This window comes from Pelophylax lessonae, assembly GCF_965119305.1.
Source record: "Pelophylax lessonae genome assembly, chromosome: 11".
NCBI classification, from domain to species: Eukaryota; Metazoa; Chordata; class Amphibia; order Anura; family Ranidae; genus Pelophylax; species Pelophylax lessonae.
Window position 1 is genome coordinate 11,299,336 of NC_138778.1, and position 11,049 is coordinate 11,310,384.

The following is an 11,049-nucleotide window of genomic DNA, read 5'->3' on the forward strand; positions in this document are numbered from 1 at the left end:
TATGTTCGGGTAAAAATCCGTGTTCGGTCGTTTTATTTCCGGGTTTTGCATGCTTTGGCGCTCTTTTCATGGCGGGCTTTCAACAGCCAATCAACAATCGTTTAACTGGTGTGCCTTAAGCCATCCCAGCCATGCCTGCAAATGTCTCAGTAGCTGTGATTGGCCGTCTGAAGCATGTGACCAAGTCTTTATAAGTTCGAGGCAGCCGCAGCGGCGTCATTATGCTGCTTAGATTCAGGGACAGAGCACACATCAACGTGCTGGCTGCTGATTAGGGAAAGATAGGCAGGAAAAAACCATTTGTGTCCGGATAGAATTGAGGGACAGGTCGGAGTGTTTAGGCAGGGCGAGTTGTAGGCATTTTAGGGATAGAGTCTGCTGAATTATAGGGTCAGTGTCTTCTACAAACTACAATCGATATTGCTGTGTGGGGGGTGGGGTGAATCTGCACTCAATCCTGATCTACGATCTCTTCTCAATCCTGTTAGGGACAGAGTCTGCTGAATTTTAGGGAAACTGTGTTCTACAAACTACAATCGATATTGCTGTGTGGTGTGGGATTGGAGATAGGCAGGTGTCAGTGATCCACATCCATTTTTCTGTGTGAGAGCTGCAGTGAACACAATCTTTTTGGGCTGCAGTGAACACAATCTTTTTGGGCTGCAGTGAACACAATCTTTTTGGGCTGCAGTGAACACAATCTTTTTGGGGTGCAGTGAACAAAATCTTTTTGGGGTGCAGTGAACACAATCCTTTTTGGTGTGCAGTGAACACAATCTTTGTGGGGTGCAGTGAACAAAATCCTTTGTGGGGTGCAGTGAACACAATCTTTTTGGGGTGCAGTGAACAAAATCCTTTTTGGGGTGCAGTGAACAACATCCTTTTTGGGGTGCAGTGAACACAATCTTTTTGGGGTGCAGTGAACAAAATCCTTTGTGGGGTGCAGTGAACACAATCTTTTTGGGGTGGAGTGAACAACATCCTTTTTGGGGTGCAGTGAACAAAATCCTTTTTGGGGTGCAGTGAACAAAATCATTTTTGGGGTGCAGTGAACACAATCTTTTTGGGGTGCAGTGAACACAATCTTTGTGGGGTGCAGTGAACACAATCTTTTTGGGGTGGAGTGAACAACATCCTTTTTGGGGTGCAGTGAACAACATCCTTTTTGGGGTGCAGTGAACACAATCTTTTTGGGGTGCAGTGAACACAATCTTTGTGGGGTACAGTGAACAGAATCTTTGTGGGGTGCAGTGAACACAATCTTTGGGGGGTACAGTGAACACAATCTTTGTGAGGTGCAGTGAACACAATCTTTGTGGGGTGCAGTGAACACAATCATTGTGGGGTGCAGTGAACTCAATCTTTGTGGGGTACAGTGAACACAATCTCATACTTCTGAAGGTTTGAGGGTGCTGCCTGTTCCATACTCCCCCTACTCCTCATCTAGCCTTTTAGGGGTACAAACAATAGTAATTGGGGCCTAGTGTGGTTGTGTACGTGTGATATACATACACTTTTTTGGGATCATATTTTCTATTCCGCTATTTAATCAAAAACCTTTGGGGATCAGTTAAATTGGGGGATAGTCTGTGTTGGTACGTGTGAGAGAGATCCACCTTTCCAAGTTGTTGGGGTTCATCTCATACTTCTGAAGGTTTGAGGGTGCTGCCTGTTCCATACTCCCCCTACTCCTCATCTAGCCTTTTAGGGGTACAAACAATAGTAATTGGGGCCTAGTGTGGTTGTGTACGTGTGATATACATACACTTTTTTGGGATCATATTTTCTATTCCGCTATTTAATCGAAAACCTTTGGGGATCAGTTAAATTGGGGGATAGTCTGTGTCGGTACGTGTGAGAGAGATCCACCTTTCCAAGTTGTTGGGGTTCATCTCATACTTCTGAAGGTTTGAGGGTGCTGCCTGTTCCATACCCCCCCTACTCCTCATCTAGCCTTTTAGGGGTACAAACAATAGTAATTGGGGCCTAGTGTGGTTGTGTACGTGTGATATACATACACTTTTTTTGGATCATATTTTCTATTCCGCTATTTAATCAAAAACCTTTGGGGATCAGTTAAATTGGGGGATAGTCTGTGTCGGTACGTGTGAGAGAGATCCACCTTTCCAAGTTGTTGGGGTTCATCTCATACTTCTGAAGGTTTGAGGGTGCTGCCTGTTCCATACCCCCCCTACTCCTCATCTAGCCTTTTAGGGGTACAAACAATAGTAATTGGGGCCTAGTGTGGTTGTGTATGTGCGAGATACATACACTTTTTTTGATCATATTTCCTATTCCGCTATTCAATAAAAACCTTTGAGGATCAATTGAATTGCGGGATAGTCTGTGTCGGTACGTGTGAGAGAGATCCACCTTTCCAAGTTGTTGGGGTTCATCTCATACTTCTGAAGGTTTGAGGGTGCTGCCTGTTCCATACTCCCCCTACTCCTCATCTAGCCTTTTAGGGGTACAAACAATAGTAATTGGGGCCCAGTGTGGTTGTGTACGTGTGATATACATACACTTTTTTTGGATCATATTTTCTATTCCGCTATTTAATTTAACTGGGCCTCCATGCGAGACCTGTGTGCCTTGTTGCGCTGTTTTGAGTACTCCACCAACATGGCCAGTGGCAATGACGCCGTTCTCAGCTTAACTATCCCACTTCTATGCCTCCTTGAAAAAACAATTCGGGCGATGATGGAAGAGGATGTGGCACAGGATGAGGAGGAGGAGGAGGATGAAGAGGTAACATTTCCAAGGCTTTCAGGGCAGTCATTCGCAAGGGGCTCCGAGGGTGGGTTCCTGCACACGCAAACGCCAGGGACGCAATTGTCCAGCAGGGGCACAGTTCTGGAGGATGAGGAGGATGAGGAGGAGGAGGAGCTGGAGGAGGAGATGGAACCATGTTCACAGCAGGGTGGCACCCAGGCCAGCTCATGGCCATCACTGGTGCGTGGCTGGGGGGATACAGAGGACACGGACCATACACCTCCCACAGAGGACAGCCTTTCGTTGCCTCTGGGCAGCCTGGCACACATGAGCGATTACATGCTGCAGTGTCTCCACAACGACCGCCGAGTTGCCCACATTCTAACTTGTGCTGATTACTGGGTGGCCACGCTGCTGGATCCCCGTTACAAGGACAACGTACCGTCCTTAATTCACTCACTGGAGCGCGATCGCAAGATGCGCGAGTACAAGCGCACGCTGGTAGACGCCATGCTGCTGGCATTCCCATCTGACAGCGGGGCCACAGTGGAAGCACAAGGCAGAGGAGGAGGAGGAGGAGGTCGCCAACGCAACCAGGGCACCGCCAGCACCTCAGAAGGCAGGGTTAGCATGGCCGAAATGTGGAAAAGCTTTGTCAGCACGCCACAACAAACAGCAGCACCAGCAGCTCAGATGGAACGTCTTAGCAGGAGGCAGCATTTTACCAACATGGTGGAGCAGTATGTGTGCACACGCCTACATGTAGTGAATGACGGGTCTGCCCCCTTCAACTTCTGGGTCTCCAAATTGGGCACATGGCTTGAGCTTGCCCTTTACGCCTTGGAGGTGCTGGCGTGCCCTGCAGCCAGTGTATTATCTGAACGGGTATTTAGCACGGCTGGGGGCGTTATAACAGACAAGCGCAGCCGCCTGTCCAGAGACAATGTGGACAAGCTCACGTTCATTAAAATGAACCAGGCATGGATCCCACGGGACTTTTCCGTACCTTATGCAGAATAGCAATGGATACCGACCTTACCCACCCATTGTTCCATTTTTGCTCTTTCTCACTCTTTTGGGGTGTACCCTCATTTAAAATTTTTGAAAAGAAGCAGTGTTGGCTACCTCGTCCTCCTCCTCAGGGCCAGATTAATGTAGGGGCTATTGGAGCTGCAGCTCCAGGCCCCTACCTTTTATATAGGCCCCGGGTTGGCCATATTCACTGTTACCGCTCTTCTGTCACTTGTAAACACAGAAGTCTGGCTTCTATGCTCGCTTCCCCAGGCAGCACCCTCAGAACCTCCCCACACAGCGTGAAGGCCGGACAAGGAGGGACAGTTGGCGATGCATGGATGTGTTTATGGGCTTCAGAGACAGCATCCCATGTTGAATTAGGCATGCATGGCTGCACCCTTCCTCCTCTGGGTGCATGGCAAGGCACGGCCCTTAAGGCCCTTCAAAATCCTCAGCACCAAGCCCATGATGCTGTTAATCCGGCCCTGGTCCTCCTCCACCGCCGCTTCCACCTACACCGCCCATAGGTGTGCGCAGCCTATTGCATTAAGGTGTGCACCCCAAAGTTGAAATACACATGCATGTGTTTGCCAGCAGGGAGAGTAATGTATCGGGGCCATGTACCTGTAGGCAAGGAGAAATAGAGCAGAGCAGGTCCCAGGGAGATCTTTCCCATCTCCTCACTGGCAATGCTATGTGCCCTAGGTGATTAGGGTGTGCCCAGGCACACCCAGCACACCCTGTGCGCACGCCTATGTCACCGCCACATCCACCACCACCTCAACCTCCCTCCTACTCCATATGGGCCTCGTCCTTCAGAGATGAAGAAGAACATTGTTTTATTTTTCTGTTTTTTTTTTGTTGTTTTAAGTTATTTCCCTATCCACATTTGTTTGCAGAGCACTTGCCATGCTCTTAATTACGTTTTGCTGCCATTTGCAGCACTCTAGCCCTTTCCTTTGGTGTTTTAGAGCCATTTTAGTGCCTTAAAGTTCGGGTCCCCATTGACTTCAATGGGGTTCGGTGTCCGGGAAAAGTTCGGTAAAAGTCCGGGACACGGACCCGGACTTTTTTTTAAAGTTCGGCCGAACCCGTCGAACACGGACATCTAGGTGTTCGCTCAACCCTACATGCGACTCGATTCTCCATACAGGAGGCTGTGTCTTAAAGCTGTCATTACCACAAAGGATTTTGTACGAAGTATTACATGCATCTCACTTTGCGTCTTCAATACTTTTCCCGGAGTCCTTCCATTTTATTACACAGAACTTCATTTCTTAACTTATTTGTTTTGGTTTCTTTGTATGGATGGATGGATGGATGGATGGCACGGGTTGTTACCGACATGGTGAAAATGTAATTTCAATGGCACCTTACAAATATATTTACCTTATAACATTGTGACATGTTCAATACATATTATACTGGCTGTATATACGTATATTATATAGGAGTGACATCACCGCTCTCCATATATCCATGTATGCCATGGTGTGTATAGATCACTATAGGTGTCTATGGATTATCCATAGAGTGAGGCCTCCATTATATAAGGCTGTATTTGCAGGCGGTGAAGGATGCTGATTGGTTGGAGGTGTACTGTAGCAGCTCCTCCATTCTTCCTCCCAGAAGCTGCATTATGCTAGAATGTAGCAGCTGTGCTCAGCCCCTGTATGGAGGAGAGGGGGGTCTGTCATCCTCCATGGGAGGGTCTATTGTCACTCCAGTACAGCAGCTCAGCCTGTTCTTCCATTACATCTGAGGACACTGCAGCTTCCACAACACAATGACACAAAGACACCAGTGACATTCCTCCACCCCCTCCCCCCCCCCAATCCCACCGATCCCTCCGGATCCATGGACCGCACAGCGCCCAACCACAGGAGATAAATGACAGGTGAGCCAGCCATGGAATATCATGTCTATAGGGGGCTGCCGCATAGAGCCAGGGACCTACCTGTACTACCCATAGGTTCTTATGTCAGATTCATTCTTTGTATATATATTGTATATTCATCCTCATATCACATCTATATATTCTACACTCATCTATCTAGGTGTGTGTGATATCTCTATATTATATTACATAGGATGTGTCATGTCTCTATATTATATTACATAGGATGTGTGTTGGTGTTTTCTTCTATTATGTAAATAAAATAAACAGAAATCCCTCTATGCTGAGATATGTCTGTCTGTATTTTATCTATTCTATTCTATCTATCTATCTATCTATCTATCTATCTATCTATCTATCTATCTATCTATCTATCTATCTACTCTATTGTATTCTTTCTATCTATCTATCTGTCCATCTATCTCCTATTTTATCTTTCAACCTTATTCTATTCTATCTATCTATCTATCTATCTATCTATCTATCTATCTATCTATCTATCTATCTATCTATCTATCTATCTATCTATCTATCTATCTATCTATCTATCTATGTGAATAGAATTAACACAGCTACCCCTATACTAGCACTAGAATGTTCTATGTCTATTAACTCTATAAGTATACATATATGTACTGTACATAACTCTGTATATATACTATATCTGTCTATTTATCTATATATCTATTCTAATATTTATCTATTATCTATCTAGCTATATCTATCTATCTATTCCTCCCATATCTATCTATCTATCTATCTATCTATCTATCTATCTATCTATCTATCTATCTATCTATCTATCTATCTATCTATCTATCTATCTATCTATCTATCTATCTATCTATCTCCTATTTTATCTATCAACTCTATTGTATTCTATCTATCTATCTATCTATCTATCTATCTATCTATCTATCTATCTATCTATCTATCTATCTATCTATCTATCTATCTATCTCCTATTTTATCTATCAACTCTATTTTATTCTATCTATCTATCTATCTATCTATCTATCTATCTATCTATCTATCTATCTATCTATCTATCTATCTATCTATCTATCTATCTATCTATCGATCTCCTATTTTATCTATCAACTCTATTGTATTCTTTCTATCTATCTATCTGTCCATCTATCTCTTATTTAATCTTTCAACCTTATTATCTATCTATCTATCTATCTATCTATCTATCTATCTATCTGTCTGTCTGTCTGTCTGTCTGTCTGTCTGTCTGTCTGTCTGTCTGTCTGTCTGTCTGTCTGTCTGTCTGTCTGTCTGTCTGTCTGTCTGTCTGTCTGTCTGTCTGTCTGTCTGTCTGTCTGTCTGTCTGTCTGTCTGTCTGTCTGTCTGTCTGTCTGTCTGTCTGTCTGTCTGTCTATCTATCTATCTATCTATCTATCTATCTATCTATCTATCTATCTCCTATTTTATCTATCAACTCTATTGTATTCTTTCTATCTATCTATCTGTTCATCTATCTCCTATTTTATTTTCAACCTTATTCTATTCTATCTATCTATCTATCTATCTATCTATCTATCTATATATCTATCTATCTATCTATCTATCTATCTATCTCCTATTTTATCTATCAACTCTATTGTATTCTTTCTATCTATCTATCTGTCCATCTATCTCCTATTTTATTTTCAACCTTATTCTATTCTATCTATCTATCTATCTATCTATCTATCTATCTATCTATCTATCTATCTATCTATCTATCTATCTATCTATCTATCTATCTATCTATCTATCTATCTATCTATCTATCTATCTATCTATCTATCTATCTATCTATCTATCTATCTATCTATCTCTCAGTGTGTATCCCATGTTATGGGTCAGTGTTGTCCTCTCTGAGTCATTATCCGGACATTTCCGGGGATTTCTCTCTCTTTGTATGAATAGATTCTGCATTTTTGGTAACATTCTATTTCTCTAGTGATATATTTTTAGTTGTAAAGGGCCGAGGAGGGAAGGAAGGTGGAAGCTGCGGATAGTTCTGACATGATATCCGCGGTTTATTCCACCGGGGTCCCGGCTCTGATGGAGTCTTTCCAGTTTAATTACATTTTATAGAGACTGAGAACAAGATTTGGAGGTAATAAGATTTGTTTAAGGTTACGGCAGGCGATGACGGCTGCGTTCTGATTGGTTGATTGGATTGTGAGAGGAGGGATGGATTCATGAATGAGGCAGTCTATAATCTTTCTGTGTTAGGCCTGGGATAAGTGTCATGGCGGCGGTGGCAGCGCAGTGATTTACGCCACTGTTCGGTGACCTCGGCTCCTATTATAATCCCCCCCGGCACCAATCCCGCTTCCTTCATCCTGACCGCAGGATGCAGAAAAATAATAGCGGCTCTGCAGGCCCAACAATCCCTCTATCATATACAGCCGCGCATGCGCTGGCGCTATACGCCGCGCCGTCGTTATTCGCCACTTCACATACGAATCCTATGAAAGCAAAAAAAAAATGAATCTTACCATATAAAACAATCATTTCAGTTTTAGGATATCACTTCAATCAGCTATAGCATTGTATAGAGTCCAGTTAGAGCGTGCACACCAGCAGAAATGTGACATCAGGCTGGCAGCGGAAGTGCTCACTGTAAGAGGAGGAATGCAATGATGTGACATCAAATCTGGGTCACCATTCTCCCCTTTCTGTGGCTGCAACACTTTCTTCTTCCATAAAGAATTTTTTTTTTGCAGGCTCAGAAAATGCAGTCTCACTGCAGGTTAAATGAGACACACAGCTTGGAGTCCATGGACAGAAAGACTGACCACAAAGAAGAAGTTCTTGCTGGGAAGTCGCGCCCATTATTACTGCTGGAAGAGTGGATTTTTTTTCAATCCATTGCAGCCAGATTCAGCAGGGTTTTCACAGTGCTTTTGGATCGGCAGTTGGTTATCACATGACTCTCTGCTGTCCGGCTTTTAAAGCTACAGAGCGCTGGAACCGGGGGAACAGAGTTTCCATGTCCCAAATTCAGGAGTATTGAAGACCAATGGGGATTTTTCAGCAGGGAAACCAGAAGAAGAGGATAGGGGGCTTGGGTAAAGGTTACAGCCAATCAGGTGTCAGGATTTTTTTAAGTGGGGTTTTCTTTGCCAGGCCTCTGAACTAAATCGGGCTTTTCAGTTACGAGGTTAACCACTTCTGAACCGGAAGGTTTTGTCCCCTTAATGACCAGGTCATTTTTTGCGATTCGGCACTGCGTTACTTTAACGGACAATTGCGCCGTCTTGCGACGCTCTACCCAAATAAAATTGATGTCCTTTTTTTTCCCACAAATAGAGCTTTCTTTTGGTGGAATTTGATCACCTCTGCGTTTTTTTGATTATGCGCTATAAACAAAAAAAGAGCGACAATTTAAAAAAAAAAAAAAGCAATATTTTTTACTTTCTGCTATATAACATTCAATTTAACCACTTGCCGACTGCCTAATGACTATTTACGTCGGCAGTCAGCCCCTCACAGGCAAAGTGACGTAGATCTACATCGCTAGCCTGTGAGGCTCTAGGGAGCGAGCGCGCACCGCCGGAGGCACGCTCCCGCTCGCTCATTGCCCCCTCCGCGCGTGTGACCCGATGTCCGCCGCTCACTCGCGATCGTCGGTTACCCCGGGAGAAAGGCAGGCGGCTAATGTAAACAAAGCCGCCTGTCATTCTCCCCTGTGTAACAGCAGAGATCATACAGTCCTGCTATGTAGGACCGTAGATCTCTGCTGTTACATCACTAGCCACATCCAATCACAGTTAGAAGCACGCCCCTAGGGACACACTTAACCCCTCCTTCTCTAATAAAGTTAACCCCTTCCCTGCCAGTGTCATTTTTACAGTAACAGTGCATATGTATAGCACTGATTACTGTAGTAATGTCACTGGTACCCCCAAAAGTGTCAAAAAATGTCAGTCAAGGGTCCGATCTGTCCGCCGCAATGTCGCAGTCCCGCAAAAAAAAAATCGCAGATCGCCGCCATTACTCGTTAAAAAAAAAAAAACAACAAAAATGACAAAAATCTTTCCCTTAGTAAACGCAATCACTTTTGCGCAAACCAATCAAAATACACTTATTGTGATTTTTTTTTTTACCAAACATATGTAGCAGAAAACAAATTGGCCTAAAATGTTAAAAAAATTTGATTTTTACATTTTTGGGGGGGGGGGGGGGGATTTCATATAAAAAAATGTTAAAAATATTGTTATTTTTGCAAAATTGTCTTTTTTTGTTTATAGCGCATGATCAAAAAATCGCACAGGTGATCAAATACCACCAAAAGAAAGCTCTGTTTGTGGGAAAAGAAGGACGTCAAATTCGTTTAGGTACAGCGTCGCGCGACCGCGCAGTTGTCCGTTAAAGTCACATCACTAATCACACCTAAGCCAGCAATAGACAGATAGACATTCATCTGGCTCAGCAGGATCTGGACGAATTTCGATCCATCTATAGGCAGGTTGGTTGTACTAAAGTCGATCCATCAATCAACCTCAGTACAACCAGCCTAGCCAGCTACAGCTTCCGGCTGTGATCATTGCCTTGTGACGGCTGGGAAACCTCCAGCTGTCAGAATACAATAGCGCAGGGGGTGGGATTTCCCCCATGGACACTAAGGCTGGGTTCACACAACTCCGGCTGCAGTTTGCAGTCCGGTGCGGTTTTGTTTAGCAGTTCAGGTGCAATTTAGGTGCAAATTTTTACTTGAATTCCCCCCGAAACAGGACCCAAAATCGCACAGGACCCTTTGTAGAAACAGACCGCGGCCGCTCCCGGACATGTGTGAACCGGCTCTATTGAAAGCAGGTAAAAACGCATCCGATTCGCATATATGTGAACCGAGCCTGACTGTGTTGATGGGAAAATCAAGCAATTTCCTTTTCTTCAACTTGTGGTTGAAGGAAAGAAAATTGCATTATGTATGGCATTCTTTAGGGAAGTATTTATAAAACAATTTGCATAGCTATTCATCCATAGAAACTACATGGAATTTTGTTCTGTGCAAAAAAAGACACAATCCAATGTTCTGAGGGAAAAATACTGTATTATGGCCACTAGATGGCTCTGAGTGTCATAAGAAATGAGTATGCTCTCCATCCCCATCTAGTGGCCATAATGCAGTATTTTCTACATTCACCCTGTTTTCTTTCAATGTAAAACTTTCAGTATGCACAATATGTAGCTAGAGAACATTTGATTATGCCTTATCGGCACAGAATGAATGTACATGCATTTAGGAATTCTTTTTTTTTTTTAATACACCCCCAGGTGAACATTTATCAGCCCCAATCCTTATTGTCATAAGCTGCCTACACACACATGAAATGCTCAATCCAAAATAATGACCCCCCCTCCTCTTTACTCCACCCAGGCTGAGATGGATTAAAAACAATTTTTGGATGGTGTTCCTAGAGCCC

The 11,049-nt window shown here is 43.8% G+C and overlaps 1 protein-coding gene across 1 annotated transcript in view; it reads left to right on the plus strand.

Moving 5' to 3' along the window:
• Positions 1-5,371: 5,371 nt before the first annotated feature.
• LOC309567119 (serine/threonine-protein kinase SBK1-like) overlaps positions 5,372-11,049 on the plus strand; it is a 20,706-nt gene continuing 15,028 nt past the window's right edge. Inside the window, exon 1 of the mRNA XM_082272450.1 lies at positions 5,372-5,623. The gene's annotated coding sequence lies outside the window, so the exon portion shown is untranslated. The remainder of the gene's footprint in view (positions 5,624-11,049) is intronic.